The sequence below is a fragment of the Microtus pennsylvanicus genome, chromosome 3, assembly GCF_037038515.1.
Source record: "Microtus pennsylvanicus isolate mMicPen1 chromosome 3, mMicPen1.hap1, whole genome shotgun sequence".
Taxonomy (NCBI): Eukaryota; Metazoa; Chordata; class Mammalia; order Rodentia; family Cricetidae; genus Microtus; species Microtus pennsylvanicus.
In genome coordinates, this window is record NC_134581.1 from 82,207,148 (window position 1) to 82,217,310 (window position 10,163).

The following is a 10,163-nucleotide window of genomic DNA, read 5'->3' on the forward strand; positions in this document are numbered from 1 at the left end:
TCCTTCTACAAAATCCAAAGCATCCTTTCTCGCTGACAGATGAATTAGTTAGAGAGTTTTGTGGCACATCTCAGATAGGGGAAGCAACATTCATCAACACATATGTAACAGAAGACTGATCATCACTTTTCAACTCTCCCCAAAAATTTCTTGTATCACAGCTCTCGGTGGACGGATTAGGAAGGAGAGCAAAGTTTGAGAGTATGGAAAAAAGATTCGCCTGGGTCAACCTAGATATATGGGGGAGGGCTTTGCTCCTGCTTCAAATTGTTGTGTCAGACTTAGTTGATTTCCATGGGAAGCCTTACTGTTTCTGAGGAGGAGAGGTGTGGGAAAGAGGTGGGGTAGAAGGGGCGGAAGGAGTGAGAATGGGTATTATAGACAGATGATAGATAGATAGATAGATAGATAGATAGATAGATAGATAGATAGATAGATAAAATAAAAATACAAATTTGCAGAAACACTGGAAATTATTTCCTAGCAAGGATATATACAAGGGACAGAGAATTCATGGGAGAGTTTTTTGCTCTGTAAATATTTTTTACAGGATAGACCTAACCTATGGTCTAGGACTACTGAAGAGCTCTTGGATTTTTTTCCAGCTCACTAGGTTACTCTCACATCCTGAGTATATCTTGTCTTTCTTTATTAGTCTGTTTATTTTTTAAATTCCCTTTATTTATATTATAATTCATACATCTCTGATCCAATTTTTTTCTTAGATACAATAACATATAAATCTCAACTGGTACCATAAGATTCTGATCTATGCCGCTATTATCCTGAAATCAATGGATCAACTTACCAAAATCAATCTTTTATTTCTCTGTGAGTATTCACTGTGTGTACATGTGCATATATGTGTATGGTGTATGTGTTGGACGCTATACTGACAAGTTGTCGTGAGATTGCTGAGAGTAGATTCTAAGAACTGTGTGGATTGCCCTGGTCCCACAATTGAAATTGTTAAACTCCTGTCCTCCAAAACTCCTTGTCCTAGATCAGGCTAGTTCCCTTAGGCTGAAACAGAAAATGAGGAAGAACAGAAAACAGCTAAGGGTACGAAAAACAATGGGCTTCTTAGAACAGTTACAAAATAAAACATTTTCAAGCATGGTTATTATTCCTTATCCCATGTTATAAAAATATCCCCAGTAAAAAGGAAGCACTGGAAGCTTTTTCATATACATTACTCATAGGGACATTTGGATCAGGAATTCCAGCATGGTATACATCAAGGCCTCTCTAGTCATTTCTGTCAGATTTTGTAAACACCCATGTTGTTTATGTTTTTTCTTTCTATCTGATATTTGTATTTGGTCTTTCACTTATCAGTCTCACCCATGGATATGTTGTGCTCTGCCTAGGACTCTAGCTTAGGAACTCCAGTTGGCTGCCTCAACTTGATTTGCCTAGACATTTCTGAAAGATGTGATAAGTTCCAGATTTGAGGATGTTTTGCTGTCTACCTGCTGTCTGTTAATTATTCTTTCACTTTCTCATGTTGCAGACTTACTAAACTCACTCTTTTGCAGTCTAATATAGATTATTACTCTGGAAAGTACAGATGTCTTCCTCCATTTACTAGGGAGACAGTGTTTCTCACTGAGCTTGGAGATCATTCATTGTCTAAATGGGCTCCTGGAGTTTTCTCACTGTGTCTGCTAATGCAAGGATGAAAGGAAACTTTATCTTATACATCTTATTATATAGACTCTGAGGAACCAAACTTATGTCCTCAGACTTATACATGACAATTTACCTACTTAGTCATCACCCATCCAAAAACTTTTCTGCATTGAGTTAATTTTCACAGTTGCAGAAAAGAAAAAGAAAGAAAACTTTTGGAATCATTAGTTTTAATCCTGTCTGTTCTTGTCTAATACTTGTGTTGTGCCTGGCAAGGAACTATTTAGCACAGGCTTGATCTCAGGACTCACAGCCGTCTCACAAGCTGTTTAGAGATTAAGTAGAAATGCTTATATACTAGTATTAGTTAAGCCAAGGTACTTAGAAAATAAAAAAGGTAGTGTGTTCAAAAATATAAACAGAATTTATTCAAGATATCCATAGCAGTTCTGAAATGAGAAATGTTTGGTGTTTATATCTCTCTGTTATATTGATATTTATTTTCAACTATCATCTAATTCCTGCTTTTAGAAACATAAAATTTACTAATATGGTCCTGACAATCATACAAGGAAAAAGTGAATGAATATCAGAAATGAAGATCTTTAATGTAGACAGTGCCCAGAATCAATGTTAGATGTTTACTAGAAATTCCATGCCACATATTTTATTGTAATTTCCCACTTTGTAAATAAATAAAATAAAAGTAGCAATGTAGAAAACATTCTGGGAGATATCTTTGTAGTGTTTCTATTGCTGGTACAGGACGTCATTATTACAGCAACTGTTGTAAAATAAATTCTTTAATTGGGACTGTGATACAGTTCAGATTTTCATTACATTATCATCACAGCAGGAAGCATAACATCATGCTGGCAGACATGGTACTAGAAAAGTTCTAGATCTGAATCCACAAACAGCAGGAAGAGACAGGGAGCCATTAAGACTAGTTTGAGCATCTAAAACCTCTAAGTTCACCCCTAGTGACACCATTTATACAGCAAAGCCACAACTCTTCCAATAATAACACAGCTCCTAATAGTGCCTATTAGCCTATGAACCCATCTATGCAAACTAGGGAGACCATGAAAACATATCACACAAGGGATGATGGAGACAGAAGATCAGATGCGATGAGACTTAGAATAGACAAGCAATTTCACGGTGATGTCTTTTATAGTTATGTCACGAGAGGAAAAACATAAAGACAAAACCCAAAAGGTATCTAAGCCAATAAGAAAGTGTTGGAATACACACAAATATGAGCCTGTTCCTGTTGCTGGGGTTTTCTGTTCCACCAGGTCCCCTAGCCGTTTAGTCCCAGAGAAAATCACGCAGAGGACTACATTAGTGATAAACTGATTGACACATTAGCTCAGGCTTCTTATTAACTCTTATAACTTATAGTAGTGCTTTATTCTTATATATGTTAGCCATGTGGCTCTGTACCTCATTCAGTAGGGTGGTCACATCTTGCTTCTTCTGTGGCAGAGAAAGAACTGTGTCCTCTTCCCAGAATTTTCCTGTTCTTGTCACCCTGCCTCTACTTCTTGCCTGATTGTCCCGCCTATGCTTCCTGTCTGGCTACTGGGCAATCAGTGGTTATTTAAAATATAATTGACAGAATATAAACCATTGTCCCACACCATGTTCCACCTTGTCTGGAGGTCAGAAAGTTTGAGCTTATTTTTACTCCTTCAAAGTTGTTGACAACAGGTGTGGCTACAAAAAAGGTTATCTTGACCTAGGGTATGGTTACTTATTGTTTTGGACATTAAGATGGCCCATAGAGGTGGATATGCTCCACCCTCACCAAAGGTAAGAGAATCCAAGCCTATTCTTTCTCGTTTATTTTAAAACAGGAGGTTTGACATAGGGAGTGGCTGCCTTTAGAATACTTGGTCTTGGATTTGTTTACTGCCCAAACATCAAATACTTTACTCAGGAAATAATGGTTTTATGTCTTAAATATTGAAGAAAGTAACTGTTCTGATTCTTCTTTGTGTCATGTTAAAGTAGTCTTTTATCACCACCCTTTTTATGAGGGTATAAAAGTATATGAAAAATTAACACAGGTGAATTCTGTATTCAGTATCCATAGAGTTGCCCTCCCATTACTATCTCATGTCTCTGTATTTATTTCATATCTCTGTTCATTTTAACTAACATTTCTAATCCTCACTCCCCTACCCTGGACTGTACTAACTCGCTGTAGCAGAATCCTAGCAGAAGTCAACCCAAACGGTAGCTTATAACAGATGCCACCCTAAGTGGAGCTTTTGACAATGGCAGTCCAAATATGCTTGCTACAAGAAAGTGAAATACTAGGTGGTAGCTAGAAAACTTCCTTGTTTCATTGGTGACAGCTTCATCAGTCGAAGTTAGCAGGAGTCACAGGTAGTTTTAGGAGACTATTGGCAGCTTCTATTAGCATGGGGATAGAGTCGCCTACAAGGAATGGGAAACAAGAGTCAGAACTGTGCAACCATGGAGGAGAGGTAGAATATTGCTTAGCATTACTCAACTATTAATATCATCTCCTTCTGCCCTGATTTAGCTTCTTGTAGTACCCCAGGTTCTTCTCCATTTCTTGTTCTGATAGTCCTTTAGGCTTTTCAGCCCATAGAAACATAGCAACAATGATACAATAACATGCAGGAATATTTACTGCATATCTAGGGCTAGTATTACTTAACTACACATCCACATCTATTTTCTCTTCTCAGCTTTGTCAACCACCAAGTACATATTTCATCCTAATCTTGAAAGGAAGGATTAGCAGAGGGAACAGACAATGCTGTATGTACATCTCTCCAGTACTCACCTTCTGCTACACATACAGGCATAACTTTTGAGACACAGATGGAAAGAAGGGAAGGTAGGGAGGGGGTTGTGTAACTATCTGCATGGTCATCAAACCAGGCCACTGCCTTCCTTTCTAGAAGTTACCACTCACACAAGTCTTTACCATTGTCAGGCAACCAGAGGACAGCCAGAACTATGGCCAATATTGAGGCAACCAGAGGACAGCCAGCACTGTGGCAGATATTGAGGGGTCTATATGCTGAAAAAATAGAAACTTCTGTGATGCTTCAAATAAGACAGGACTTCACTCAAGAGGAATCAAAGAGATTTACTATTGCCTTCTGCTTTATTCCCTCATTTGCTGCAACATGGAACTTCTTATCCCACCCTTATCATGCCAACTGACAGAGCCCCAAGACATTTTATAACCATACAGAAAAAGAGTAAAATTGTAAATCCAAGTGTAACCATCATTACATGCTATAAAACACCCAGTGTATGGATAATTAGATTGTACTCACAGAAGAAATTGTATGTTTGACTTCTTTTAATGTATTTTGATTATGTAAATTTCCTTGTATCCTCACTTGCCCAAAAACAAAGATATCTAGTGTGGAACTTGGTGTTCAGTGTTACCAACTGTTGACAACATTTTTTTACTATTTATTTTTATGAGATTATAATATAATCACATTAATTTCCCCTTCCCTTTTCTCCAGCCAAATTCTCCTATATTCCTCTCATGGTTCTACTTAAAATTCTTAGAATCATTTTTGATTATGTTTACATGCATTAATTTATAATCATATATATGTGTGTGTAATTATAAATATATTTATTTACACACACACACATGTATTCCTAAATGCAATACTCTCAGTCAGTATAATATTACTTGTACATAATTTCAAGTCTGACCATTTGATATTAGATAACCTAACGTGTTCTTCCCTGAATAAGACTATTTCTGCCTCTCTAATCATTCCTTATTTTTAATATATAAAATTACTAAGTGGACTGACATCATCTTTGCCTTAGATTATATCACTGTATATTTGAGAACTAGTGTACTGAGAGAAGGTGTCCAGATCTAGTAGAATCTGTGCTTATTCTTGTTGAGGGTTATCTGTTCTAAAAGAATTAGAGCAATTCAAGCATTAACCATTAAAGGGTGAAAGCAAAGTACATGTAAAAGGCAAGTTCTTTCATTAAAATGGAAATTAAAATGGCTTGTGTAGAAAAAGACAAGGGACAGAACTAAGGTAGTGGATTATGAAAGTCAAAAGCAGAGTAAACATCTTAGTTAAGAGACTAAAGAAGATTTTTACTATTATGCTAGTAATAAAAATAACAATAATGTTTACTGTAAACATAGGCACATACAATTTAGTGGATACTAACTCTGTGTTCCAAAAACTGCTGAGTCATTCATTCATAAAACCTAGGTTCTTTGAACAGGGCCAAGGTGGCTTTCTGCATGGTTGTCTGCCTGCCAGGTGTGGTCCTTGGGCTGCCTGTAAGGTCTGCTACCAGGGCAGAGATTTTCCATGCTGTGTTCATCTTTGTCTGGTCCCTAGCAGTCAGGCAACTTAGAATTAGTACTAACCAGCGGAAACCTGAATGTTTAATTAAAGCATTGGCATTGGTATGACTCTTGGTAGATATTGATGCAATATGATTTCTACATGGTGCTCTGAATGTCAAAGTGAAATTATATATATATATATATATATATATATATATATATATGTGTGTGTGTGTGTGTGTGTGTGTGTATGTGTGTGTCTTTGTGTGTATACATATACACACATATACATAGGTTGTTATTTCTATTGAAAAAAGCAGATCTGCATTTACAAAGTTGACATGGAAACACATCAAAAAAATCTTTTTTCAGGTGTTGTTCCATGTCTGTGTTTCTAATCTTTAGAAAGATCTGATCTCAATTTGCATTTGCTTCCTAAGAAAGCCGCTTCTACTAGTTGGAATTGAGCCCTCGTATAAGGCTTTATGGTTGGCTAATACAAAAGTAGGGAAAATTTCATGTGGGGTGATATTGTTTTTATAACAAAGTTTATTTGGAGCTCAGAGCACATAAATAGCCACAGGTTAACATTAGAGACCAGACAGTGAGGATATATATCATAATGATATCACTGGGTAGAGAGGAGGTGATAAGGTGAGGAGGAGACAGGCTTGGCCCCTTTTTGGCTGAGAAGTTGTATGAGGTAAGGTGTGACTTTGACTTCCTCCTTTGTCTCTTTGGTTTTTGTTGTTGTTGTTGTTGTTTGTTTGTTTGGGGTTTTTTTTGGCATTTACCCTGATATCTGGCTGAGGGTTTTTTTTTCTTTTTATTAAAAATTTCCACCTCCTCCCCTCCTCCCATTTCTCTCCCCCTCCCCCCACTTCTCCTCACCCTTTCTCCCCAGTCCAAACAGCAGTCAAGGTTCCCTGTCCAGTGGGAAGTCCAAGGTCCTCCCCCCTCCATCCAGGTCTAGGAAAATGAGCATCCAAACAGATTATGCTCCCACAAAGCCAGTACATGCAGTAGAATCAAAACCTAGTGCCATTATCCTTGGCTTCTCAGTTAGCCCTCATTGTCAGCCACATTCAGAGATTCCAGTTTGATCACATGCTCCAACAGTCCCAGTCCAGCTGGCCTTGGTGAGCTCCCATTAGATCAGGGTTCACGCCTCGAGGTCCTGACTTCCTTGCTCATGTTCTCCCTCCTACTGCTCCTCATTTGGAACTTGGGAGCTCAGTCCAGTGCTCCAATGTGGGTCTCTGTCTCTATCTCCATCCATTGCCAGATGAAGGTTCTATGGTGATATGCAAGATATTCATCAGTGTGGCTATAGGATAGGGCCAGTTCAGCTACCCTCTCTTCTGCTGTTCAAGGAACAAGCTGGGGACATCTCCTTGGACACCTGGGAACCCCTCTAGAGTCAAGAAATTATATGTTTGACTTCTTTTAATGTATTTTGATTATGTAGTGCTAACAGGGTTTTTATTTATTATAAGACCAATTAGAACTAATGTCTCATTCTCCCCCAGGCATTTTCAGCCTATTTGTTTTTAAATTTAATTCCTGTGTGTGTGTACATACATGTGTGTGTGTGTGTGTGTGTGTGTGTGCGTGTGTGTGTGTGTGTATGTGTGTTTGCACAGACTTGAACATGCCATGGTGCCTGTGTGCTGGCCAGGGAATATTTTATAGGAGTCAGTACCCTTTTTCTTCTGTGTAGGTCCATTGGTAAAATTCAGGTGATCAGGCATGTGCTTCTACCCACTGAATCACCTCCCTGATCCTCAATTTTTATCTTAATTTTAGATTATAATTGAAATTTTATTTCATTTTAGAAATCATATCATTCACATTGTCTTTCTGTCACATTCTCCATCAAGATTCAGACAGGTTGAGACCAGAGCTGCAGAAAAGAATATCTCTAAAGATTGGTGCAGGGCACAGAGATCGCTAAAGGTCTGGACTTGAATCTGCGAAGTTTTCCAGTTACTTTGGTTCATTGCTTTCTACTTTTCTGAGCATATGAAGTATGTATCAGAAACTTATGCATGTTTATAGTGTGCCAAGCATCATTACTGTAGATATTTTCTACTCTTATTTGCTACCATATTGTTCACTTCACAAAACACATTGCTTATCATTAACTCTCAAATTGAAGAAAACTAGTTGCCAAGTATTTTTTGGTGCATTTTCATAGTTTCTGCTAATAAGTAATTCAGAATTTTCATCATGTACCATTATGAGAAGTAGCTCCATTAAAATTTATTATTTATTCTGAAATAATTACAATAGTTCATAATGTATTTTTTCCCAAATTCACATTTATTTCCAGATTTACTTATGACAACATGTTTTTCTCTATACCTTTCACTGAAATCCTTTAAGAAACTTTGAAAACAATAAATATACAAAAAGAACCAATTTTTAATAACAATTCCTTATAATTGTTTCCCCATGCCTTAAATAAGCAGAAAAACATTAACATGACTTTAAATACTTTAGAAACTATTTTTAGTTTGAAAGTAAGTGTCATATATGCTTCATTCAGACATGTCCATTAGGATTTAGCTTCTAGCCTTAACCTAAAGATCACTGCTTTTTTAAAACAGAGAGAATTGTACACCAGGGAGATGAGAGTGTCACACAGGGAATAGAATGAGAAATTTTAATTGCCCTTAGTTCTTCCCCATCACTCCACACAGCTCATGCTAATGATAGAAAATCTTGAGAGGATATATACACATATATACAATGATTTAATATATATTTATGTATGACACCTCTCGTTTATCAGTAATTCCAATAATATCGATAGCTCCAATAAGTGATTTGCAAAGTTAGGACATGAATCATGACACTTGACTCATAATATGTGAATTACTGAGAACTTGAAATCTATGTCCTAATCCACTGAGTAGAAGAGAGTGGGGAGGTTTTATTTTAAACTATCATCACCTACTATAGAACTGTTTCATGTGAAGGTCATTGACTCAAAAAGAACTGGGACAGAAGCTTCCAAGTAGAGAAAAGGTGAGCACTTGAATTCAGTTTATCCTAGCACTGTTCCACATCAGAAAAAAAACAGACTTTCTGAAACCCAATCTTTAGACATTATAGGAAAGTAACTGTAAATGGTCACTAATATTTTGATGAGATTTTTCAGAAGGCAGGAAAAGAATTATGTTTAACTTTTAATGTTTAAGTTAGCTTAGATATTAACACAAAGTGTATCTAACTGGCTGTACTATGTTCTCTAGGGCAATATAATAAATGCAGCTTCCCATGTAGTACTGGTAAGGTAGATACTAGGTATATAATTAAATTTAATATAGACATTCAATTTGTCTGGCTAGGTTTAACATATAATGCTATATCTAAAATGCAACTTTAAATTAGCTCAAAGCACCAAAGAAGTCTGTATTTTGAATACCTATCTCTTACCTCATTTAGACAGCTTGTTTACATCAATCAAAAATATAAATTCTTCAAATGCTTTTGTGATTTTTATAGAACTATATTGTATATGAACAACATAATTTTAACATTTGACTTTGAATATTAGGCAACCAAACAGCCTACCTCCCTCTCCCCTTCTAGATTAGTAATCTCAGGAGGAGTGGGGGCTCTGTGTTATGTTTCTCAACCTACTCAATGCTCGAAACATTTTTTTCTGTTTGTCATTTTTGTTACTATAGATTCACATTTTTATTCAAATAATATTTTCTTGAAACAATATCAACCTGAAAGTATTTATAAATTATTTTCTATAAATTTTATAATACTTTTGCATATAGTTATAAACTAACTTCTTATAAAAATATTTTATTCAAGATAAGCTGCCAACTTGAGGAGAAACTTTAAATGCTTCTTGGGTTTACACAACTATGAGATATTTTCTCCTGCATTCATACGTAAAGCCTAAGAGTGTAATGTACATAGGAAGATTATAAATATTTAGCAAATCTTTTTGTCAAAGATTTGCAGAACTGTTAAAAATACAATTTTAAATTCTAATTATAGTTTAGCAATTTCATGTATGTGGTGGTTTGACATTACTAATTTATTTTAAAAGAATGCAATTTTGTTTTATTCTCCAAAGCAAAGTTTATAATTTGAATCAATATAGACAAACTCGGAACACAATATACAAACAAAATTAAGCAAAAAGGTAATGAATTATTCTGCTTAAATATTGTTATAC